The sequence below is a fragment of the Pongo abelii genome, chromosome 19, assembly GCF_028885655.2.
Source record: "Pongo abelii isolate AG06213 chromosome 19, NHGRI_mPonAbe1-v2.0_pri, whole genome shotgun sequence".
Lineage (NCBI taxonomy): Eukaryota > Metazoa > Chordata > Mammalia > Primates > Hominidae > Pongo > Pongo abelii.
Genome location: NC_072004.2, coordinates 47599626 through 47626375, shown reverse-complemented (window position 1 = coordinate 47626375; position 26750 = coordinate 47599626). Strand labels below are relative to the sequence as shown.

The 26750-nt window shown below is 45.1% G+C and overlaps 1 long non-coding RNA gene across 2 annotated transcripts; it reads right to left on the bottom strand.

Moving 5' to 3' along the window:
• Positions 1-1740: 1740 nt before the first annotated feature.
• Positions 1741-17576, bottom strand: LOC129051085 (uncharacterized). 2 transcript variants are annotated; one of them, XR_008515123.2, is made up of 4 exons: positions 16267-17576; positions 9998-10258; positions 3395-3588; positions 1741-2056 (listed from the first exon to the last, which is right to left on the bottom strand). It is a non-coding gene; the product is annotated as an uncharacterized LOC129051085 (long non-coding RNA). The 2 variants fall into 2 exon arrangements; XR_008515124.2 differs by lacking the exon at positions 16267-17576 and adding an exon at positions 12754-13085.
• Between the last annotated feature and the right edge of the window lie 9174 nt (positions 17577-26750).

Genomic DNA, 26750 nt, shown 5'->3' with positions numbered 1-26750 from the left:
GAACATGGCTGGTACCTGCATCCCACCCCCCCACCCACCCCCAAATCCTTTCTCATTTGGAAGAAGAAGGAGAAGACTTGATTTCTTGGACCCAGAGAAGAAAGGGCATAGATGAAAAACTGGGGTGGTTCTACACAGTATAGACTTTCCTGCTGAAGCAAGTGCTGCTGCAGTTGCTGCTGACAGCTGGTCGTAACAGAGACTCCAGCAGAGCCAAGACCTGCTAATGCATTTTGTCACTTTGAAGAGTGTCTCCAATTACATGTACTGGTCAAAGGCCATGGTTTAAAATGTGTTGCAGTGTACACTGCTAATCTCTTTTGTAAACTCAGGTAGTACAGGCTGGTGAAATGTTAGAGCCAGAAGGGATCTGTGAGAGCCCAGTCTGAGACTCCCTGCCTCCTTCCTTCACTAGAATCCTGCACGTAAGAGGATGGGGGATGTAGCTTGGCCAAGGTTATTCCCCCCAGAGAGTGGTGAAGTTCGAGAGCTATTAATGTACCAGGATCAGCTGTTTACAGTTTAGTGTCGTTGTTTTTATTTTAAAGGCATTCTCCATAATTCCCCAAAAATCTAAAAACTAAAGGTTTTCATGGATTGTTTAGGTGATAGGTTGATGGGTGCAGCAAACCACCATGGCACATGTTTACCTATGTAACAAATCTAAACCCCAGAACTTAAAATTAAAACTAAAAAAAGAAATTGAGGGTGTTTTATGTTCTTCATGATATTAGAACCAAGACCTTAGCCTCTTAGCAGTGGGAGTCCTTCAAGTTAACTTTAGAAGTCTTCATTTTTGAAGGTCTATCACATAAATATCTTGGTTTTAGCTTCAACTCAATGTCCATAATTTTCCAGTTATTTTTTTCCTTTAAGTTATTTTCTTTCTTAAAGGGGTCTATTGAATCATATATTTTTGGGTGGGGCACAGGGGACTTAATAGATTTTTAAAAATAATAACACCCACTTTTGGTGAAAGAACAAGGAAATAACAGGTACTTTTAAGTACTGCCTATACAAGTTATCACAATTTTTATGGAAAAATTGGCAATGCATACTGAGATCTTTGAAATTAGCCATATTCTCGGATTCTCATTCCATAGAAATGGCCATTCCATAGCTAGAAAAGTTTTATATACAAGATTGACTGTTGCAGTGTTATTTGTGATGGAAAAAGTTGGAAAAATATCAAATGTTCAACAGAAGTGGATCTAAATAATGGTACATCCATACAAGGGGAAGACATCTTTAATAATAATAAAGTAAGAACCTATATGGCTCTTCCCATTTGCCAGTTTGACTTATAATTAATGCATTGACAGACACAGCAAGCCTATGAAGTGGATGCTATTATTATGTGCACTTAAAGGATGACAAAATTGAGGCCTTCAGAATAAAAGTGACTTGCCCATAGTCCCACAGCTGGTAAGTGGCAGAGTTGAGATACAAACCCAAGCTATCTGATTCAAGAGTCCATACTATTAACCACTCTGTTACACTCCCTCTGGAAGAATATCTAATGATTTTGGTAAATGTATGTATGTGCATGTGGGTGTGTGTTTAAAAGGACAAGAAACCTATACACCAGTGTGTGACACCAGATGGCAGGACTGCAAACAATTTGTGCTTTCTTATTTGTATTTTTCTGTATTTTTTGATTTCACATCAAAGGCATTTTTTTAATCAGAAAAAATATAGCGGATAAATTTTCAAAAAATAAATAAACTCAAGACATGATATCATCTAGCCCCTTGGCAATGCAGAAATTTATTTTGGTACCATCTCCATCAAGCATTTTCTTGACCTGTATTTGAATTGCTTTGTTGACAAGGAACTCACAGATCTGGCTGTGCCGGGTTGGCTCAGCCTAACGAAGAAGAAAAAGGTGACCTTGGTACAGCCCAACCCACCAGGTAAGCAATCAGTTAAGGGATTTGGGGCAGAAGTTCAGGAATCCTGAGAACACCAATGGGTAGTTTGATGGGGCACGGCTCCATCTGAAGGTGATGACGCCCTCTGAACACTGCATTGTTTTCTGTTTCATTTATTTCATAGCCTGTTAATGAAAATAGTTTGCTCAAGAAACAGATTTTTAGTGGATAATAATAAGGACACCCATCCTTAAAGAACTCACGCTGAAAAGAATAATATGCCATTTTTCAATTACAAAACTGGAAAAAATTAAAACCCAGTGCAGCTGAGGATGTACAGCATTCACCTGTACTGTTGGTAGAAAGGCAAAATGGTGCAATTTTGGGGAAGGCAATTTGGCAATATTTATCAAATGCATCCCATTCAACCCAAGAATCCCACTGCTAACAACCTGCTCTGTAAATATAGGCACAGGAATATTCATTATAGTCACTACAGCACTGGTTATAGTAGAAAAATAAACAAACAAACAATATTGGAAGCTAAGAGTCCCTCAATAGGGGTCATATTAAATAAATGATAGTGCTACCATATGGTAGACTACTCTGAAGGCATTAAGTAGTATGAGAAAGACCCGCGGGTGCTGATGCAGGAAGACCTTGATGCTGTCTTACTAAGTGACAAAAAGCAAAATGTAGAACAGAATCTTAAATAAAGAAGACTACACATTTCGATATGTGTATAAGAGAATACAAGTAGGCCAGGCACAGTGGCTCACACCTGTAATCCCAGCACTTTGAGAGGCTGAGGTGGGCTGATCACGAGGTCAGGAGATCGAGATCATCCTGGCTAACATGGTGAAAACCCGTCTCTACTAAAAAAAAAACCACAAAAAATTAGCTGGGTGTGGTGGCAGGTGCCTGTAGTCCCAGCTACTCGGGAGGCTGAGGCAGGAGAATGGCATGAACCCGGGAGGTGGAGCTTGCAGTGAGCCGAGATCGCAGCACTGCACTCCAGCCTGGGCTACAGAGCAGGAAAAAAAAAAAAAAAAAGAATACACATTCTTTTTCCCCAAAAGAAAATGCAAGGAATGGTTCACACACTGTTTAAAGTATCCAGTTTTGAGCAGAGGCACTGGAGGAATGAGGAGAGAAAATCTTATTTTCCTTTTGTATCTATTTTATTTGAAGGTTCTACCACATATTACTGTTATTTTTAAAATGAAAGCAGAGGTTATCCGGGAAATTGTAGTCCATGTTTTTTGTTGGTTTTCTATCTCTATATACTAAAACAACATATTCACACACTAGTGACTGTCATTTTGTTTTAAAAAATAACACATACTGCTATCCCAAGGCTCTCTGGTAACTCCTCTCCCTCCTTGGAGCCAAGCACAAGAAATGTCTGCACTAGCTCCTCCTGCTCCTGCCTGCATTGTCTGCTCAGATGGTCCCATTAACTCTTATAGCCTGTGAATCAATGAATGAGTCCAAATTTGGAACAGAAGAGATAATGGACTTACCCGGGGAGCCATACAACAGAAGTGTATTTGTCAAGATACTCTGGACCATGCTGTAATAACAAATAAATCCCAAATTTTAGTGACTTGCTCATGACACAATCTGATGCAGCTGTGCTCCTCTCCTCCATACAGTGACTCAGGGATTGAGGCTGCACCCAGCGATTAGTCTTCCCTCTTGTTGCTTCAAGGTTGTCCTGGCATTGTGGAAGTGGGTAAAGGGGACGGCATGATGAATATTTACACACCTCAGCCTGAAAATGACACAGATTACTTCTGTGCACATGCTAGTACTAGTATGTGACCAATCTAACTGCAGGGGAGGCTGGGAACTGTAGAGGAGCACAGGGATACTGGTGACCACTGATACTCTCTGCTCCAAGCAGGAAACCCAGAATAGGTACCTCTCAATGTGACAAAATATGTAGAGCATGAAAAGAATCCTTGCTTCAAGATCTCTTCCTCATTGTTTGGCCAGGATCCCCAAAATGCACTCTTGCTATTTTTTTTTAATCTCTCAAAGCCCTTGCAGAGCATCGGTTCATTGCTCTGAGTTTTCTACCCACTCCTGGTAAAAGAACTACAGGTATCAGCCCTTTGTGATGACCAATTTTTTGTGTCAACTTCATTGGGCCACAGGGTGCTCAGATATTTGGTCAAACATTATTTTTAGTGTGTCTGTGAGGGTGTTTCTGGAGAAGATTGACATTTAAACCAGTAGACTGAGTAAAGCAGATTGCCCTCTGCAATGTGGGTGGGCCTCATTTAATCCATTGAAGGCCTGAATAGAATATAAGGCTGAGTAAGAAAGAATTCCTTCTCTCTGTTTCATTGCCTTTAAGCTGGGTCATCAGTCTTCTCCTTCCTTCAGACTTGTACTTGGACTAGAATTTACTGTATCAGCTCTTCTGGTCCTCAGGCCTTCAAACTCTAACTAGAGCTCTACCATTGGCTCTCCTGGGTCTCCAGTTTGCTGGCTGCAGATCTTGGACTTCTGAGCATCTATAACTGCATGAGCCAATTCCTTATAGTAAGAACTCAAACTAATACAACCTTTGCTACTTTGCACCACTTCCCACTAGAGCAACCAGAGAATATTCCTCCACCCCATTGAGTTGGCCTTAGTCATGTGACTCTCCTAGGGCAATAGGATTTTAGTGGATGCTATGTGAGCAGAGGTTTTGCATGTGCTTGCACAATCTAGCTTAACTTCTCACACCCCTGTGATCTGCCATGAGAAGATCTTGCTCCAGATGGCCACTGCCCCTTTAGTCTGGGCATCAGAATAAGGATACACGGAGCAAATTTGAATCTCACTTGACCTGGGCTCTGGATTGACCCTGCCTAGCCTAGCCCAGATCAGCCAAACCTCAGTCAACCTACAGACCAGTGAACATGAAAATAATTACTGTTGGAAGCCACTGAGATTTTAAGGTTTTTGTTGTCAGCAACAACTGATGGATATGGGGCCCTATCAGCAGGGTAACTGGAACCATAGAACACAAGATCTGGATCCCAGGGTTATTGAAGACCATCTTACAGATGAGCAATCTGGAGTTCAGAGAGGGGTGGGGTCATGTGTGAGCTCACAGAACATAGATCAGAGCCCAGGTTTCTGGAGCCAAAACCAGTACTTTTTAATGGCCAGATGTCCACCATCCAGCACAGAGCAGGACTCTGAGGCTTAGAGATGCTGGTATTTAAATCTGGACAGGAGAGGGGGAAAGGGAAGGGGACCAGGCAGCACCAGGAGGGCTAGTTGGGAAAGCAGCAGCTAGCAGCAGGGAAGCAGAGGTCTAAGAAGCTTTCTCTCACCTCCCTGATTAGTTGAAGTCTGGGGAATTTAGCAGATTGTGAGTTCCTGCTCAGCCACCACACCAATTCCCAGAAATCAATCTGCTGGTACACCAGATTCCTAGATGCCTGGAGGGAATTACAGGATTTCTGTGCTAATTTTTTAGGCACCAGTTGTGTGGGAACTTTTTGTTCTATTTCTTTGTTGTTGTTTGTGAGACAGGGTCTTGCTCTGTTACTCAGGCTGGAGTGCAGTGGTGTTATCATAGCTCACTGCAGCCTCGACCTCCTGGGCTTAAGCAATTCTCTCACCTCAGCCTCCCAAGGATCTGGTACTACAGGTATACCACCACGCCTGGTTAATTATTTTATTTATTTATTTATTTATTTATTTATTTTATTTTATTTTATTTTATTTTTTTATTGCAGAATCTGCGGGTCTCTTTTTGTTGCCCAGGCTGGTTTCAAACTCCTGGGCTCAAGTGATCCTCCCACTTTGGCCTCCCAAAGTGTTGGGATGACAGGCATGAGCCACCAAACCTGGCCTCTAGGCATCATTTGTATGGTGTACCTTCCAATTGTGTCCTGTCCTTTCTTTTTGCCTTTTGTTATGTCCAAAAAAATAAAAATAATACCCAGACCATTAGGGAAAGGAGCCCAGGTTAAGAGGCAAAATTGTGGGGCAATGGGCCGGGGGGTGTGGTGCCTCACGCTTGTAATTCCAGCACTTTGGGAGGCTGAGGCGGGCAGACCATTTGAGGTCAGGAGTTCAAGACCAGCCTGGCCAACATGGTGAAACCCCGTCTCTACTATAAATACAAAAAAAGCCAGGCATGGTGGCACGCACCTGTAATCCCAGCTACTTGGGAGGCTGAGGCAGGAGAATTGCTTGAACCCAGGAGCTGGAGGTTACAGTAAGCCAAGATCATGCCACTGCACTCTAGCATGGGCAACAGAGCCAGACTCTGTTTCAAAAAGACAGAGGCAAAATAGGGAGAAAGAATAAGCATCTGCTTCTTTCAGACTCAAGGCATGCATCCAGTTGTGTGTGCATGTATCTGTGTGTGTGTGTGTGTGTGTGTGTGTCTGTGCGCCTCTGTCCAGCGTCCCAGTGAAGAGAGATGGTGGGTGCACAAGCTCCATCTGTCAGGCGAGGGTGCCAGCAATCAAGCTGACTCCAGGAGGAGGGAGAAGCTGGTGGCCAGCTAGAGAGACTCTAGTTCTTATTTTCCCTCCTCCCCTCCTCTACCTCTTTTCCCTTCCTCAACCCCTCTCTCCTTCCTCTCTTATCCTTCTTGCTTTTCCTACTCTTCTCTCCCTTCTACATTTTACTGTCATTTCCCTTTCCTTTTTCTTCTCCCTCTCCTTTCTTCTTCATGTGCCCCACAGATAAGGTGAGCTTCTTTAACAGGTGCAAGGCTGAAAAGACGCAATGTCTGCTTCACAGAGCTTACATTTTGGAAGGAACAACCAAACCCCAAAATGAATCTAACTCCAAGCCATGATAAAATCAGTGAAGAATAAGAGGGAGGGAATTTCAGGGGAGATCCAGTTTAGACTGGGGTTGCAGGAAGGCTTCTACTGGGTTGAGCTTGGGGGCAGCATTTAACCTGATGCTTGAAGGATGAGCTAGGGAGGAAACACGGGAGGATCAGGATGTGAAGAATTCCAGGCAGAGGAACCAACACGTGTGAAGGAATGTCCTTGGTGTGCTCGAGGAACTGGAGGGAGGCCCAAATGACTGACTCGGAGGGCAAGCGGGAGGGCAGTCATGATGAGTTTAGACAGGCTGCAGGAGTGGAGCGGGAGCAGGCAGGGATTCTGTGGTTTATCCCAAGTGCACTGGGAAGCCATCAGTGTCTCTTAAGCAGAGGATTGACATGACACAGTTTTGCCTTGTACAAAGATAAATTTGGCATCCCCGAGGAAAATGGATTGGAGGGAACCAAGAGGGAAAGCTTTTAAAATTCTGTTTCAGCAGTTCAGGTGGGAGATGATGGTTAAGTCACAACAGCGTCCAAGGAGATAGGGAGAAGTAAGTACATAGAGTGAAGACATGTCTTTGTGGCAGGATGATATTTGTGAAGAGCTTGCCTGATGTGCCCCCACCTCCTCCACACCCACTGCCCCATGATTCTCACTATCTGGGCAGACAAAAAGTAAGATACCTGTTGCTTTAGCAGAATTGCCAGGGTAGAACTAGAGGATAATGACATCATTTCCTAGGTCTTTGGGCTAAAGAGCCGAAGTCCAAATATACATTAAGAAGACTTGGAAGGAAATAAAATTAGGCTGAGCCAGGTAGGGTATAGGAAGAACAAATGCAGAAGAAGTAAGGAAGTTCTTAATACTGGTGAGGGGCTCTGTATCCTATTATATACCCATTTAATTCAGAGAGGCAAGGAGAGCACAAAAACTCTCCTCTTCCTCAAATCTTTGGGATCTTAGAGCAAAGGAGACCTGTGTTGCTTCTCAACTGGTGCCCAGAGAGTAAACAGAATCCCAGAGTTCCCAGCACTGTATCATCCTGGGTTGGGTCTCAGAGACCCCCCAGGCACTACTAATCCTGGAAGGAAGGCAATTCCACCCCACCATGCATATAAGGATACAGAGGCTCAGGGCAGTCAAGTGGCCAGAACTGAGTTCACCCAGTTAAAACTCCACATACCTAAATTTGTGGATTCCTATGATCTACAGTTGGAGATGCTGAAAATATACGAGTCTCTTCCAACATTCCTGAGACTTTTATATGAACTCTAGGCCTTAGGGCCTACTGGAAGGAGCAGCAGACTGGGATCAAACCCAGATCTACCCCACACTGGGGGAGATAATTCTACTACCTGACCTCTCAGAACCTCACACTCACCCTCTAAAAAAGAGCAATAGTGTGAGCTTGATCCTTCTCACGGGGATGTGGAGAGTTAAAGGAAATAAGCACGTGGGAAGCCTATGTAATGCCATTCTCATGGGGTGTTATGCTTAGAGAGACACAAGCTGCCATCATGCTGAGCCCATCTTTTGAGAGTCCTAATACCTTCCTTTCCTTGGCCCGATTGTATTTCCTGTAACTTCCACCTGTTGACTCTGCTTCTGTCCATTAGGTTGCACGGAGTAAGTCCCATTCCTCTTGTCCTGACAGCCTATGGGTAGGATCCTTTAGGTTGAAGGCACAGTCTTCCTGTTGAACACTTCCTTTAGGTTGAAGGCTTCCTATCTGCAGCTTAAACTAGCTCAGTCCCTCCAGAAGTTTCTCTTAGGGGCTTCATTTGAGTCTCAGGGACACTCCTGCTTGCTGATGTTCTAAGAATGTGGTGCCCAGATGGGTCACAGGTAGCCTCATTCTCAGACACAATTTTGCTCAGATTCCTGTAGTGAGTGGTCCAAAGCTCCTTTGCTAGAGTCTAGGGCAGCTCTCTTTATGAATGAAAGTCACCTATGACTTGAGCTGATGGAGAGTCACAACGCAGGGATCAGTGACAGACAGATGCCGCCACTGTTTCCCTCATCAGGGAGATGTAAGCATCATTCTTACTGTTATCATTCCCACATAGAAAATGAGAAAGAAAAATATAACCACGGCCCGTTTCCCAACGGTAAGAGCAAACAGCTTTCAAAAGATCGCCTCGGAGTCCTCTAGGGACTGCCGGATTCTGCTGCAGTGGGTGTAATAAGAAGAGACTTTGGCCTCCAAATCAGTGCAGGGAGTGTGGGAGGGGGCCACTGGGGGTGCAGCTAGAGTAGTGAGCCCAGAGCCTGGCCCTAGTAGGTGGTCCCTAATGTGAGTTTCCTCCCTGCCTTACACCCTCAGGGTTGATGTTTCTTCCTAATTTATTCATTGCTCACGTTCCCCCAGGAGGTTGTGTTTGGGCAGAGAGCATTATAAACTATCCTGCACACCCTGGGTTGTTGTTCCTACCTTGTTCCTTGGCGTTTATTGGTCTGCTCCCTAAAACATGCTCAGGCTGTTCCATGCCCCTGGGTCCTGTGATCCTAATTAATGCTCCTCCCGATCAGGAGTGTCTTGATTTTCTGCAGGATGCTCAGCCACTGGGTCAAATTGGTACTAGGGATTCAGTAGGGGCTTGGTACATGCTCCTCCAACCTCTCCCCCAGAGAATAGTTCTGCTGTTCTCACACTGCACACCTTTACTGCTCTGCAACGCCCACACTGGTGGGGAATGAGCAGAGGCATAGACTAGGATGGGCCTAGGAGGCACTGTGACCACAGAATGGGATTGGATGGAAGTGTGAAAGAAGCAAGGAGATCCTCAGGACCTCCAGACCCTAGGTTGGAGTTCTCAGCCCCCTTTGTTGGCATCTTGCCTTCCCTTGGTATATACCCTCCTCCTTCTCAACCTGTACTACAGGATTTGAATGTTTCAGTGTGGTGCATTAAGCCATTTGTTCATTCATTCATTCATTCATTCATTCATTCATGAATCAGTAAATATGTTCTGGGTGTCCAGAATCTGCCAGGCACTATGCTGCATACATAGACACTGCCATGCCCTCAACAGTGTAGTTGGAGAAGAAGCACAGACCACATTAATACTGTAATAAACATAAAAATAGAAGCAGTTCCAAGGTGGTAGGTTGGAGAAGGCATCTTTAAAGACTTAGCCTTGAACTCAAGTGGAAGAGAGGAGTTTTGCATGAACTGCTGTGGAGCCTGTATGCCTCTGTATTTCAGCACCTAGCCCCAAGCTTCACACCTGGAAACGTCCAAATAAAGCTGTGTGGAGTGATTTGGATGCTCTCTAAACCCCAGCAACAAGCCTCAGTAATTCTAAGAGAAGGATGGCGCCAACTCACCAGATGTGGGAACTGAGGTCTAAAAAGCATTCAATAGAAGTGAAATAAATTGGAAACTGCTGCTCCGATTGTCCTCCTGGCATCTCGAGAATCGTCTTTTATTCTCCTTTCTGTCGGCCAAATCAGCTCTGCTTCCAAGCTGGCCCCTGGGTCCGCTGTCTGATGGCAAATATTTCTGCCTGGAATAGCTCATTGGTGGTAGCTGAGAAGACTAATAACAGCGCCTGACAGCCCTTCATGGTTTTCCCTAAATGTTCCTTCCTGCACAAAAAAGTTTAATAAAAATATGGATTAAAGCAGAGACTGCGAGCGGGAAATCAATGGCAGTCTCACGGCTGTGTCATTGTAATATCTCCTGTGCCTATGCCACTCACCCCAGGAAAGTGGGAGCTGGTGAGTTCAGAGGTTTGCCCGAGACTCAGTGGAGACAGGGGGAGCATGCTAGAAAAGGGTGCTATGTCTAAGACAGGGGGATGAGCATGAATACATGGCAAGGCTGCCAGGGACCCAGTCTGGGCTGAGGTTGGGGGCCTGAGGCAGGATGTGCTGTGTCTAAGGTTTGCAGCGGGATCTAGAATCTCCTTGGTTAGTGCTGTTGATAGTCTGGTCTGGGCCAGTGTTTTTTTACTATATGCAAATCAGAGTTCTTCATGCAGAGCAATAGTATACATTGTTGCCACCCCATAATTTTATATTTCTTTTTTTAAAAAGGTAGCTTTCAACACATGGAATACCAGTTTAGCAGCATAAAGCATGTTAAGTACATAGGACTTTCTTTCTATTCATTAAAGTGGTCCTCAGAGTGCCTCTAATTGAGCTTGTTTTGCTTCCTATCTGTCCATTTGGTTCCTGAATGCCTTGAAAGTGATAAAAACTACTATCTTTAAAAGTTCTCTATAATTCAGAATTTCTGTAATTTAGATCAGGCAACTTCTCTCCTACCCTCTTTTTGCATATCATTGAGGGTTTTTAAACAGACCCTGCACAGGAGCTACTCAGGGAGAGCACTGTCATTCTCAGAGATGAGACGGGTCTTCCTTCCTGGGCTCCCCCCTGCAGCAGAGACCCGCTTCTGCACTACAACCTGCAGCCAGGGCTCTTGCCGTGCTGGCAGACACAGAAGGTATCACTTGCCCAATGTAAGATTATAAATATGGATTAGATCTGTGCAAGTTACACACTCAATTATGAGAACATGCAGCTAAATCAGCCTCCAACTGTCAGAGTGTCAGGATTTCTACTGGAGATTCTAAGTCTACCTGGGTTCCTCAGAACTTGGGAGAGAGAGAGAGGGAGAGAGACAGAACGAAATAATATATGTGTGTAGGACAATTATAGAAGTAGAACAACCACTGACACAGGAGATATGAGATGAAGGTTCTAGGCTGGGGTCTGATTCTAACTAGCTTTGTGACTTTGGAAACATCATGATTCCTCCTTCTGAGCCTCATTATACCACTCATGGTATACTGGTATATATGGTATACATGGTATACTGAAGCCCCACCTTTGAAAAGCCTGACACCAAAGACTTAGGTGGATCTGATACAGGCCTCCCTTCCACCCTGAGACCCCTCCATCCTCTCCTTTTAGCAGCCTTTCCTGTGCCCATCTACCTGGCTCTCCTGGGCTGCTCTTCCTCCAGCCACCTCCAGGATGAAAATCTAAGCCCCTCGCCTCTTTCTCTGAGGACCCAATTCACTTCACCCGTCAGGTGGAATGCCCTGTCAGTTTGGACCAAAAGTTCCTGGATTCTGTTGTGCTGTCATTTGTGTTCCATCCCTGTACTCCACACCTGTTTGCCATGCCACCATTGTGCACATTAACCTGAGTTCTCATCTAGCTTCAAAGAGAATGGTAAGGGAGTCTCCAGCGGAAACCCTCATGAGCACCAAATATGGGCAAAGCTCGCAGGGCACCCAAGGAGCTAGACCAGGCTGACACACACTTTATCACCACCTGCTCTCCATGGCCACTCCACCTCCTCCCTACCTTCTCTCCTTTCTCCTTTCAACAGAATCCAGGAAGTTCCTATAGGAGGAAGCCTCAGAATACAAACAACCAAAGATTTTGGAGTCAGGCCAATCTGGATTCTAATTCTGAATGGTTCTTATCACTAGGTATTTTTTGCATGCCTGGGGGCCCCTTCCTGTCTGGCTGTGGGCAATGTCCACCTCCAGTCCATTTCCTTGACACAGCATTCTGCCTCCAGGGCCAGGTTCCCTTTCAGCCTGCAGCAGAGACTCTGATCAGACAACTAGACTACATTTTCCAGACCCCCTTGCAGCTAGGTAGGGCCATGTGACAGTTCCAGCCAATGGGATGTGGGCAGAGTGAGGCAGCCCACTTCCAGACCAGTCCTGAAAACCTACCATGTGACCCTCTGCTTTTCCTCACAGTCTGTCTGCTGGATGCCAAGGTCCAAGACAACCTTGGAAGCCACCTGATTTTGGCAGACTTGTTATCAGCCTGGGGCCCTGAGCACCCTTCCACTCCTGCTTTCAGTAATGCTGATTAGACTTTGTGTAAGTGGGGAATGAACTTCTACTGGGTTAAATCACTGAAATCTAGGAGTTTATCTTTTATAGCAGTTAGCACTACTTTAACTAATATGTAACTCATATAGATGGGTCAGTCCTTTATCTCAGGGGAAGGATCTAGAATCCAGTTTTGACTTCTCTTTTTCTGACCCAACCCCAGAAGTTAACCAGAGCCCATATCTGGGTTTAGACAGGTGAGTGGCCTCATGCCCTCACTTTTCCATGCATTTCTTTCTCTCTTGTCCATTTCTCCCTCTGTCTTGTCTTCTGGGTGCTGGGCCAGATCAGCCAAGTCCCAGGCAGAGGAAGACAGCCTATCAGGCCATGATCCAAAAAGCACCTTTTCCCAGGGGCTGCAACTAGCTGGCCCCTGTGCAAGCTTCTCTGCAGTTAATGGTGCCTTTGTGTTGGGATCATGCTCCTTCCAAGCAGTGTGTAAGCACATGCCACTGTCCTGGAGTCCCAATCAGGCTCTCTCCCCAGATGACTCCTTTGTGGGGAAACCCATACAAGCAGCCCAACACCCCCACCACTCCCACCACCACCACTTCCACGTTGCTAAACCCCTGGTGCACACTAACCAGGGGCTCTGTGGATGTGTGTTGGCCCTGTTGCCATGACAACCAGTCACAGTGAATAACAACAGTGACTTCATTCTTGCCTGGAGGGCTGAGAAAAGCATGGCACACAGAGGAAGATGGGGCTTCTGGAGGTGGTGGGGAAATGCAGAGCTAGGAAGACTGGCATGGGATTTTGAAAATGTTCACACTCTGTGCCCTCCAGCTCCCTCTCTGCATAAGAGATATTGGGAAAGGGCTCAGGCCTTCCTCTCAGAGCCCCTGTGAGGATTCTAGGGTGGGCTCTGGAGGATAAAACACTGAGGAAAAAGGTACAAGGTAGAAAGAACGATGAGGGAAAGAGTTGAACTTCATTCCACAGCTATTTCCTGAACCCATGTTAAGCCCTATTGCTAGAGCTATAGCAATGAGTCAAGTGGACCCCACACCCAGGTATAAAGACCAGACCATGCAAAGGTCCTGAGACAGGAGAGGCTTGTGTGGCTGGAGCCAGTGAGCAAGGACAGGGGAAGAGCATGGGAAGAAGTGAGACCAGAGAGGTCTTTTGTAGGTGATGCAGCTCATGGAGGGCCTTGTCTTATGAATGGGTGAGGGCATCTATTTATTTTGTGCTGCTATAACAATACCACAGACTGGTGGTAATTTATGATGAACAGAAATTTTATTGGCTCATGGTTCCAGAAGCTGGAAAGTCCAAGATTGAGGCGCTGCATCTGGTGAGGGCCTTCTTGCTGTGTCATAACACGGTGGAAGGCATCACATGGATGAGAGAGAGAGTGAAGGGGGCCAAACTCATTCTTGTATCAGGAGCCTACTCCTGGGATAATGACATTAATTTATTCACAAGGGCAAGAGCCCTCATGAACTAATCACCTCTTAAAAGTCCCACCTCTCAACACTGTTGCATTAAGGATTAAGTTTCCAACACAGGAACTTTGGGGGATGCGTTCAAACCACAGCATTCTGCTTCTGGCTCCAAAAATTCATGTTCTTCTCATATGGAAAATACCTTCATTCTGTCCCAATAGTCCCAAAGGTCCTAACTTATTCCAGCATCAACTTGAAAGTCCAAACTCCAAAGTCTTATCTAAATCAGACATGAGTGAGACCCAAGGATTTGTCCTGAGATAAATTATTTTCTGTGAATCTGAAAAGAAGCTTTGAGACAAGCTGTGAGCCTGTGAAATTAACAAGCTATACACTTCCAAAGTACAATGATGGGACAGGCACAGAATAGATATGCCCATTACCAAAGGGAGAAATAGAAAAGAAGAAAGGGGTAACTGGTCTCTAGTAGGTCCAAAAACCAGCAGGGAAAACATGAAGTCTTAAAGCTGGAGAATAATCTCCTTTGACTCCATGTCCTGCATCCTGGGCATACAAGGGTGGAGGTTGGGCCCCTAAGGCCTCAGGCAGCCCCATCCCTATGGCTGTACTAGGCTCAGTCCACTCATTCTCTCACAGGTTAGAGTCTTGTGCTTGCAGCTTTCCCAGGCTGGAGTTGCATGCTGGGGTACCCCACGCCCATGACTCCACTAGGAATTGCCCTAGTGGGAACTTTCTGCAGTGACTTAGCTCCATGATAGTTCTCTTCCTGGGCTCCCAAGCTCTCCAAGACATTATTTGAAATCTAAGTAGAGGCCACGATACCTCCACAGCTTTACTTTCTGCACACCTGCAGAAATAGCACCCTATAAACACCACCAAGGTGTACCACTTGCACTCTCTGAAGCAGGAGTACGAGCTGCACTTGGGCCTGCCTGAGCCACAGCTGGGGCAACCAAAGAGTACTGTGCCAAAATGTGGGGAGCAGAGTCCCAAAGGTGGTGCAGGGCAGTGAATGCTGAGGTCCCCTGGGCACTTCTTTGGAAACCCTTCTCTCAAGGTCCTAGATGGAAAGGACATCCTGGAAGACCTCTGAAATGCCTTCAGGGTCTTTCTCCTATTCTTTTGGTAAATAGCCCCTGCCTCCCTTTTATTCTATTAGTCTCTTTAGCAAATGGTCACTTGGACACACCCTACTTTGCTTTCCCAAACATACTCTTTCATTCTTTATGTGGCCAAGCTGGACATTTACAAAATTTTTATTTTCTGCTTTCGTTTTAATTATAAATCCCATCTTTAAAATATTTCTCTCTTCTCTCATTTTACTGTAAGTGGCCAAAAGAAGCCATACAGCACCTTGAATGCTTTGCTGCTTAGATATTTCTTCTACCAGATATCCTAGTTCATCACTCCTAAGTTCTGCCTTCCACAAAGTCCATTGTCCTCAGTGTCATAAAGTTATTTGCAACTATATAAAAGGGATGGCCTTTATTCCAGTTTCCAATATCTTCTTCCTCATTTCTGTCTGAGACCTCATCAGAATGGCCTTTACCACCCATATTTCTACCAACATTCTGATTATGACTACTCAAGTAGTTGCTAAGATTTTGGCTTTCCCTATGACTTTTGTCTTCTTATGAGCCCTCACCAGAATTGCCCCTAATTATGCCTAGTGTTCCATTATTGGAACGCTAAGCATGTGGTAGTTATTTATATCCTAGCACTCAAGGTAATCACCAAGGTCTGATTGCAAAAATTAAAAAAAAATTGCCAACTCAGGCATAAATGGGTTAACGCTTCATTTATTGAATATAGGCTTTTTATAGCCTGACCTGCCAAATTCTGCCAACCTCTACCCATTACCCAGTTCCAAAGCCATTTCCACATTTTCAGATATTTGTTATAGCAATAGCCACACTTCTTAATACCAATTTTCTGTGTTAGTTTTGCACTGCTATAACAGAATGCCACAGACTAGGTAATTTATAATAAACAGAAATTTCTTTGGCTCATGGTTCAAGAGGCTAGGAAGTCCAATGTCAAAGGGTTGCATCTTGTGAGGACCTTCTTGCTATGTCATAACAGGCGGAAGGCATCACAAGGACAAGAGAGAGAGGAAAGGAGGCCAAACCCATCCTTTTATCAGGAGCCCATTCCTGCAATAATGACATTAATCCATATGTCATTGATCACCTCTTAAGAGTCCCACCTCTCAACACTGTTGCATTGAGGATTACGTTTCCAACACATCAACTTTGGGGGACACATTCAAATAATAGTAGGGCCTTTGGGGTTTCCCTCTGAAGAGAGGCATGAACTGACTTACCCATGAAAAGGATTCCTGTGGCTGCTGTGCAGAGACGAGATGGCAGGCAGTAAGGGTGGATGCAGAGAGATGCATGAGACCAGAGAGAGATGATGGGGCTTGGACAGGATGGCAGCAGTGAAGATGGCGAGAACTGTTAAGTTTCTGAACACAGTTCAAATGAACAGCTCCCAAGGAGAGAAAAAGAAGAATCAAGGGTTACAGGAAGGATTTGAGCTTGAGCAACTGGAGAAAGAAACTGGAGAAAAAGGAGAGTAGTGGGGAGTCTGAGCCATCCTTTCTAGAAGGGTGGTAGAGCTCACCAACCCTCCCCAGAGGAGCAAAGATGCAATCAGAGGCCACTACCTTCTTCATCCCAAGCACAGGCAAGGCCTGTCCCTTGGGCTTCAGGTCTCCTCAGCACAGAACAGCCCTCTTCTCTTCCACCGCTCTATTTGTGATGCTGGGAAGAGCATCCTGGGTTTGGAGCCACACTGGCCTGTGTTTAGTCCCTCACTTTACACATCCTGTTGTGCAGCCTCAGCCAAATGTCTTTCACTCTCCCAGTCTGTTTTCCTACCCATGTGTTACTCCACATCTGCCAGCTGTCATCTACATACATAAACACTCAGCCCCAGTAGTTCTAAGACCCAGACCTGGTGGCCTTGAGGACCTCAGCACCCCAGGTGACCCCCCGTTATTCCGGAGAATGTTCAAGATAAGGCAGCCTCCTACATGTCCTGAGACAGGGCCATCCCTTCTTGTCCACCACAGCCTCCTCATCCACATACCTTGTCAGGCTCCTTTTCTCCCTTCCCAGATGGCTGTGGCCTGCCCAACCTTCAGGGTTGTGTGTTGAGGGCAAGAGGTATCTTTTGTTCCCCAGACCACAAAATAGGCCTGTTCTCAGCAAGCACAGCTTCCTCCAGTTGTGCACCTAATCCCATGCACACCAAGGTTTCACTCATATTTTCAAAAAAATATTTCTTATATGTCTCAAAGCATGATCTTACTGACCCTCTTCACAACCCTGTGAAGTAAATGGTGCAGATATCAAGGCTCCATTTTACAGAAAAGGATGCTTATCCTGGGCTTGTCCACACTGTGGAGCAGATGGGCATATGTGTGCATACAGGTACAGCCCTTTGTTGATTGTGTAAGGTGCACGCACACTCACACAGTCCAAATGGTGCTGTGTGTTTCCAGCAAAATGCATTCCTGCATACCCTATAGGCAGTCTCAGACTCCCTGACAAAGTAGTTGAGGGAGTTTAGACTAGGCAATTTCCAAAACTGTTGAAATTAAGTCCTCCAAGTTCTGAAATCTCATTCTTTCTTGTCCCCCTTCTTTGATTGTGGGGCACATCCTTCCTTGTCCTGGAGGCACCAATGTCTTACAGCCCAGCACTGGTATTCATTGAACACTGAAATTTCAGGATCTGTAATAGGCTGTATACATGCAAGAAAAGATGCAAAGTCCATGACCCAGCTGAGAAGGAAAAGAGGTACCAGATGACTGATATCAAGTGGGGAATTGTCTGTCCATTTGCTTCTTCTTCTTGAGTAAAATTTTCTTTTTAAATCCTCTTTTGATACCAGCCCTGACATTTTCACATACAGTCTTCACCCAGGAAACACATCCTGAGGAAACACCACCCTTCAATTTCATGCATACTCACTGGGAACCTATTGGGTCTAATTACTGAACATGCAGAAAGAAGCTCAAGCTCCATCCTTGACCCAAAGAATATGGAATAACCTGCAAACACTCTGTGTCAGAAACCAGCCCTGTTGGTGGAGGCCTCTTTGGACAAGGCTGTGGAAATATCCAGTGCCATCAGTCAGGGTCACAGAGCTCAGAAGGTTAGAGCAATTAGCCAATAAGAGAAGGCAGCCACATATTCAACCATGAGTTAAGAGTGAGATGAACCTCCTAATCAATGTGCAATCTGGGGAAAATCCCAAATGGCATGCCACAGGATTTGAAATTTCATGAATAGTCATTTCTCTTTCTTGGAGGTATGTGAAGGTGTCTATTGAAATGAAATGATCTCTGGATGGAGTGGCACAGTTGGTCATTGTGGTTTCTTCTTTTTTAATCCCTTAGCATGGATTCATTAATTATTAAAGCAATATCACAAGATTGTGAGGTAATGGGACATAAAATAGACATATTCGGAGAAAGAAAAGGCTGTGGATAAGGAGTATTTGGAAGACATTTTGCATGTATTGAATTTTGAGAAAGAAAAGGAAAGAGGGAGAAATTAAGGAAAGAAAAATAGACGTTACAAACAGCATCCAAAACAAAAGGACAGAATACAAGGGGATGAGCCGGGAGACAGAGTTCTAAAACTATCCCTCCTGACACCTGCTGTGTGGCCCTGTGGGATCATCATTTCTGTCTGGATCTTTGTGTTCTCATCCACAAACTCAGGGGTTGGGAAACATGACTCTAAAGTCTCTTCCATCGCTGATTCCATCCCGTATTAAGGTCAACTTCACCGCTAGGATTATTGTAATCACAGCAGCAAAGGAGTTTTTTATATAGAATGATCATCTATTTTATATAGAACTTTCTGTTTTGTAAATTTGTTTAAACTCCTTATCCCACCTGATTCTTATAGAAAAAAAAATGCTAAGTCATGTATGTAGAAGTGAGAGGCCCATTTTGCAGAGCAGGGACATGTCATCTATACAGGGAAGCAGGATTGTCAGCTCTGCATGCCCTGTGCACTCAGAATATTGTTAGATCCAAGCACTTGCTGTTAGATTTAAATTTATGTACTACCATGCCTTTGGGGTCCTAAGAGAAAGAGACTTGTAGTCTACAGTAAGTGAAAAAAACCCTCCGCCACCTGTGGAGGCATTTCTTCCAGCCAGCCATCATGTCTCCTTCCCTGCAGGGCCCTGTGGGCATCCTCAAAGACTCGTGAGATGTCCATGGGGACTCTGCTGACAACAAAGAAACATGTCTGCAGTGGTTTCCTGGGAACAGTCAACAGGTGTCCACTGGGTTGATGGGAATGAAGCTCTGAGACAACGGAAGATTCTGGCTTCTCTGCCAGCCTGCCAGCCTGTCATGAAGCCTTTGGCTGTGTTGATCTGATCTGTTAGCCAGCAGTGAGATCAGAATTCTCTCATCTGACAAATGTTTGTAGAGCACCAACTGTGACCAAGACTGAAGCCAGAAGTCCTGGGTCTTTTTGAGAGCTCATCCATGAGCTGTTTGACTTTGTGCAAGTTGCTAAACCTCTCTGGAGTACTCTTTTCTCATCTGTCGAAGGGAGTCGTATGTACCCGCTCTGGCCCTGCCCAGGACTATTGTACAATTCAAATGAGACTGTGTCTATGAAAAGGCTTTCAAGAGCATAAGCCACTCTAAGTGTAGGTATAAAAGATGGCTGGTGGCAATGAATTTGATATTGACATGGAGGAGGAAGAAGAGAGGAGAAGAGGATGAAGGAAAAGGAAGGAGGAGGGAGAGAAAAAAGGAGGGAGAATAGGGATCTTTGAAATCTGTCTGCTGGAGGTTGGGAGGGTCCTACATGCCTGACAAAGACACTGCAGGTTCTTTGTGTTAGACACACCAAGGCGGAGGGCAGCTGATACTTTGGTGAATGCAAACTGGGAAGGTAGAAAAAGTGCAGGGAGTGGGGCACAAAAATACAGAGAGCAAATAACTTTATTCTTGCCCCTACCCTCTTACCTTTTCTCCCCTGTTATATCAAAATTGGTTTATTTTCTCTGTGCAGTTTTGGAATGTAAAAATAATTTGTGCATTTAAATTAATCCCACCTTTAATTCTCTACCATCATTTTCCTGGGAGTTTAAATACGAATAACTGTTTGGTAACTGAATATGGACCTGCACTCTACAAACAAAATAAAGCATGTCACAAAGTCATTTCATGCCTACATGTTGATAATTAGAGGAAGGAGAAGAGAGAGAGGAAGAGAACCACCCCCAAACTCAATCACTGAAGGTAGAAGAGCCTCATGGTTGGCTGGAGCAGTGAAAAGCTCAGAGCTCCAAGATTTGGCGGGTGGGTCTAAATTTAGAACTGATTTGTAGACAAATTGGAGGGAGTTCCGAGAAAAGCCACCAAAACAATTAAAGGAATGCAGCTTAATTGGCCCAGCTTGGCTAAGAAACTGCTAAGCAAGGAGCATTATAGAGTCTGTAGCCAGAGGAAACAGCATAGACTCCACTGAGGGGGAGGAACTATTTAGCTTGCAACAGAAGAGGCTCCAGAAAATAAGTGGAGCCCAGAGAAGGCAAGACACAGCTGAGGCCTGGGCCCAGCCTCTCATGGGAAGGCCCATTGGGTTTCTCTGGCCAAGAAGTTAAACCCCTTTGTGGGTCATTCCACCCCAAGTATTCCTGAAAACAATGCATCATTATTTAATTTAATTTTCACAACCCCCCTGCAAGGCAGATGTGTTTATTCCATTTTTGCAGATGAAGAAACAGAAGCTCAGGGATGCTGAGTAACTTGCCCAATATCTCTTGGTCATAAAATAAAGATTTAAACTCAGATCTGATTAGTTTTAAAGCTCATGCTCATCTCTGTGACACAACAGAACTTCCTGGGAGATGCGACAAGAAATGAAGAAACAGAGATAAAAGCCCCTATAGCTGAGGCTCCCAATGCTTCTTACGCAGTTAAAGGCTACATAAGTGGGAAGGCAAAAGAAGCCCAACTCTTTAAGGGGTGCTCTGTCACAGTGCAGTGCCTTAGAACAACCGGGCTCCCAGCCTCAGCCCTCTTGTCTCCTGAGATCTTGTTGCTCTTCCCAAACTAGCTGGCTTCTTTCCACTTACTCCAGAACTAATAACCCTCTGACGTCCCAGCTGTGGCATAGCTGGAAGAAAATGGACTTCAGGTCAGACAGACCTGGTTTTCAATTCTACCTTTTTTAATTTTTCATTTTTTTGAGACAAAGTCTTGCTCTTTTGCCCAGGCTGGAGGGCAATGGTGCCATCATGGCTCACTGCAATTTCAACTTACAGGGCTCTAGCAATCTTCCTGCCTCAGCCTCCCATGTAGGTAGAACCACAGGTACTTGCCACCAAGCCCAGCTAATTTTTTTTTATTTTTAGTAGAGATAAGGTCTCGCTATATTTCCCAGGCTGGTCTGAACTCCCAGGCTCAAGTGATCTTCCCACCTTGGCCTCCCAAAGTGCTAGAATTACAGGCATGAGCCACTGCACCTCGCCATCAATTTTACTTTTTCAAAAAAAAATTGTGTGACCTTACCCAAGTTACTCAATTTCCCTAGGCCTGAGCTTACTCACCACTTAAACAGAGCTCCTTTTTTTTTTTTTTTTTTTTTTTTTTTCCGAAATGGAGTCTCTCTCTGTAGCCCAGGCTGGAGCGCAGTGGCGTGATCTCGGCTCACTGCAAGCTCCGCCTCCCGGGTCCATGCCATTCTCCTGCCTCAGCCTCCCGAGTAGCTGGGACTACAGGTGCCCACCACCACGCCCGGCTAATTTTTTGTATTTTTAGTAGAGATGGGGTTTCACCGTGTTAGCCAGGATGGTCTCGATCTTCTGATCTCGTGATCCGCATGCCTCAGCTTCCCACAGTGCTGGGATTACAGGTGTGAGCCACTACGCCTAGCCTAAACAGAGCTACTTAAGTCTACCTTCCAAAATTGTTGGAGGAGCAAATGAGATAGTGAGCATAAATGTGCTTTATAAATTGCAAAGTACTGAATGCAAGAGGATGTTATTGGTGATGGTATTGCAAGTTGCATTCTAAGTCACTATAGACAATGTTGACCTTCACTGGGTTTCTCTCGCTTCAGACTTGCACCTGATCCAGCCATCCCCAGAGCCGTACCTGCTCTGGTATGAGATGGGGGTTGGCCTAAAATCAGAGCCAACCAGAGACAGCTCTGAAAGCAGGCAGCTGGTGAACACCAAAGTTAAGACTGAGTCAGCCATCTGATAGATGACCTACGTCAGAATAGGGCAGAATGCCAGCACTGGGACACATAGTGGAGGGCCAATGGCAGCCTGGAATCCAGAGACACATGAAACAGACAATGCAAATGGTGTAGGAAATGCAAGCTAAGATCTAGCAAGATGACTTGCATCTGAGACACAGCAGGATCTTCCTGATGGGACAGTGTCCAAAGATGGGACATTGGGACTTGGCTGGAACAGGGATAAAAATTTGAATAGAAAATAATAGTACTAGGTGCTGTCTGGGCCTTACAGAGGTCTTTAAAACTCCCTGAATATTGATTTATCAGCAGGCCTAGGGAATGGGGTTTTCTAAGGCTGTGCAGATACTGAGAATAATCTTCAGTCTTTGGAGAAATGAAGAATGATAGCAAGTGTAGCAGTCAGGGAGGTGCACAGACTAAGAATCAAGAATCCGAGGCTTGTTCTTTCTCACTGTATTGACCTTTTCAAAATTACTTATTACCCTTCAGTTCTCTCTTCTGTGTGCAAATTACACAAAAGTCAACACTTATTCGGATGGAGTGCCTACTGTGTGGCTAGCTTTCGTCTAAGCACTTCATATGACTGACTCTTGTGCTCCTCAAAGTACCCCTACGGGAAGCTGCCATCATTATCACCATTTCACCAAGGCCCAGAGAGAAAACCTGCCCAAGAGGCAAAGCTGAGATTGCAACCTGAGCTTTCTAGTTCAGAAGCCCACCCTTAGCCACTGCATGCTGTAACCTTTTAAATAGATCCTGAAAGAGATGATTTCTGAGGCTCTTTACAAAAGCACAAAACATCAGTGATGGGCGAGCCCTTGAAGATAACCTAGCACAATGTGCTTTTTTTTTTACCAATGAGGGGACCCAGAGAGACAATCAAGTGCCCAGCAGTGAACAGGCATCTCGCTCTAAAAATCTGTCACTGCATGATTCAAAACCACTGGAAAGAGGAAAATTCATTTATCAGCCAGATGTTCCATGGACATCACAGCTGTGCCTGCACATACAATTGCTGCATCTGCAGTGGATGTTTTGATATTATCAAAAACCTTTCTCCGTCCTCATCTCAGGTCCTTTGTATATCCTGGCCACAAAACCTAAGCAGTGATTCTTGACTTTTGTGGTTTGCAGATGCTTTTGGGGATCTTGTGAAATGTGTGAATTACTTTGCAGGTAAAAATAGACATACACTTCAATTTGGGGAAAGGGGATTATGAACTCTCTGAAACTCTCCCGTGAATCTCTAGGGGTCTATAAGCTGCAAATTATAAAACTTCTGCTACAGATAATGAGAACACCAGAGCACAGTAGAATGGAAAGAATAGATGGATTCTGAAGTCTCTCTCAGGAGATGGAAGGCCAAGCAATAGGGTCAAAGACCTTCTACTCCCTGGGTTGAACAGAAGATAGAGGAGAGGGCAGTGGAAGGTCTTTGATTCTGCTACTTGACCTTCTGTCTCCTGAGAGATACTTCAGAAGCTGCTCTGTTCTTTCCATTCTACCCACCTCCTTCACTTTGGTCTGGGGTAGATTTCCTGCTCGCAGTCCAGTCATATCTATACCCATCCTTAAGCTTACTCACCACTTAAACAGAGCTAATTAAGTCTACCTTCCAAGATTGCTGGAGAAGCAAATGAGATAGCAAGCATAAAAGTGCTTTGTAAATCGCAAAGTGCTGAATGCAAGTGGATGTTATCAGTGATGGTATTGTAAGTTGTATTCTAACTCACTATAGACAATGCTGACCCCCTCTAAGCTTCCCTCACTTCAGGCTTGTGCCTGACCCAGTCATCTCCAAAGTTACATATGCCCTGGTATGAGATAGAGGCTGGCCTAAAATCAGAGCAAACCAGAGAAGGCTCCGGCAGCTAGTGAACACCAAGGTTAAGACTAAGTTAACCATCTGAGAGATGATCTTTGTCAGAATAGGGCAGAATGCCAGCACTGGGACACACAGCAGGGGGTCAATGGCCACCTGAAATCCAGAGATACATGGAACAGATAATGCAAGTGGTATAGGAAAAGTGAGCTAAGATAGAATGGAAGTTCCATGAGGACGGGCCCTCCTTGGTCTTGTGTGCCGGTGTGTCCTCAGTGCACAGCACAGTACCTGGCACAAGTCCAGAGCCCAGAAGACACTTGTGGGATGATGGTTTGTTTACTGTGCAGGAGCCAGAGAATGGGAAACTTTGCACATTATCAATTTATCCTTGTCCTTGATTTTTCCTTCTTGGGTATAGGAGCAGAAGCAGGTATGGCAGATGACCTAGGTTAGCTCAGGTTTCTCTAGGAACAGACCCTGAGATGGGGATTCTTGTGTGAGTGATCTGTTGAAGGTACAAGCAAACTAAAACAAAAGCTGTAAGGATGTGAGGGAAGGGGGACCGAGCAAGGAGAGGGGCTCAGCAAAGCTACAGTCATTCTCAGCTTGATCCCAGGAATATCAATATGTACAAATAGCATCACAGAGTGGCCCCACTTTGAGACAAGGGTATCAGGCTTTCATGCCCCTGTATCAGTCAAGACACAAGATCTGAGACATTTCCTGCTGAGGTGGCTCCTATCAGGGCCAGCAGAGAACAATTCTCAGGAGACAGTTGCAATGGTGGGTTGTGAGACCCACTACCCCCAGCAGCTGGGGGGATGGCCCAGAAAGGATATTGGGGTGGGACACCAGCTGTCTACTACATACTCTAAGTGCCAGCTCAGATTGATTGATGGTGGCTGCCGACAGCTTTGCACTGAGAAAAGGTCAGAAGCCAAGCCTTGGCTCAGCTGAAAAGCACCAAGATGGATTAACCATGTCTCCTGGGGGCAGAGAAATGCAGCTCAGTGGAATCTATTTGCCATTCTGAGCCTAAGGGGAAACTGGACCCCTGCTAATTATCAGAGGTCTAGAGTGGTCCAGGGACTCTGGGGCAATTTTATGTGTCATGCAGTTTAGAATCTTATCATATACCATGTCAGATAGTTTCCTGTGTTTTGATTGACTATAGGTAGAAACCAGACAGGCAGCCAGTAACTGAAAGACAGCTTTCCCAAACGAAAGCAAAGGAGTTACTTAAAAGTAGACAGCCTTTTAGCAGAAGATGGCAGTCACCTTCAGAGCCCAGAACAGCAGAATATAACAGAAAACAGGAACAGAGGTATTAGGAAATAGACACCAAGCATTTGAGCACCTTGGAATGAAGCCAATGACCAGACTGAAGGCTAAGACCCCATGTCTTGGGCTTCTCTACCCCCACAGACCCTAGCAATGTGCCAAACACACAGCTGTTCCTGAGTACCTATGGTTTAGATGTTTGAAATCGAGTAAACCAAGCTTTGGAAACCAACTCTTGGAGGGAGGAGACTACAGCTCCAGAATTTCTAGAAATTTTCTCCCATGCAGATCTGTGGACACTCTAAATGAAAACGGCAGCCTGGCTTCCTTTGTATGTCTCAGGATGTGATGAGTGAATCTCTGTTTTCATCTGTTATTATTATAGACTTTGGTGTCAGGAGAGATTGGGGTGTGGTGTAGAGATTGGGGTGTGGTGTAGAGATTGAGGTGTGGTGTAGAGATTGAGGTGTGGTGTAGAGACTGAGGTGTGGTGTAGAGACTGGGGTGTGGTGTAGAGACTGGGGTGTGGTGTAGAGATTGGGGTGTGGTGTAGAGATTGGGGTATGGTGTAGAGACACAGCCATTGAAGGTGTTCTATCTCAGCTTCATTTCATGAGCCTGGCAGACCTGGTAGTAAATAAGAAACCTGTTCCTCACCATGATGAAGTACCTGTGCAGGGGGCTGGGATGACTCCCCCTTCACTTCCTCAGGCCAGGAGAGGTCAATGGAGGCTCACAATGGTCCTAACAAAGAGAACAATAGCAACAGCTATGGCCACAAATATCTACTACTGCCTTACAAGGTATAAAGCACTTTCAATCCATACTGCCCCTTGATCTTCAAAACAACCCAGTGAGGTAGGCAGGGGAATGGAAAGACCCAGGATGTTTCTGGGTGGGGTGGAAGTAGGGAAGGAGATAGGAAAGGAGGGCACATCCCACAGGGTAGCATGTTCCACCCTCTTCCCCTGAATGACCCAGAGTCGCACTTCTAGGGAAACCAGGAACTGAGCTGGTGGTTGTAACCACAGTGGGACACAGCATGCTCTTTGAGGGCGGGACAAGTGAGAGATTATATGATGGGTGGACCGCCCCACAGAAAAGCATCCTCCCTCGGCATTAATCAATTGTGTGTTTGCTTCCTCTTGCTTGGTCATTCTTAGCCTTCAAAATTCAGTTCAAATAGAATCATCATATGATCTACTAATTCCACTCCTGGGTGTGCACCCAAAATAATTGAAATCAAGCACTCAAGTAGACACTTGTACAGCTGTGTTCATAGTAGCCAAAGGGTAGAAACAACCCAAGTGTCTATCAACAGTTGAATGGCTAAACAAAATGTGGTATGTGAATATTATACATATATATATATGAATATTATTCAGCCTTTGAGAGGAAGGAAATACTGATTCATACTACAACTTGGATGAATCTTAAGGACATTGTTCT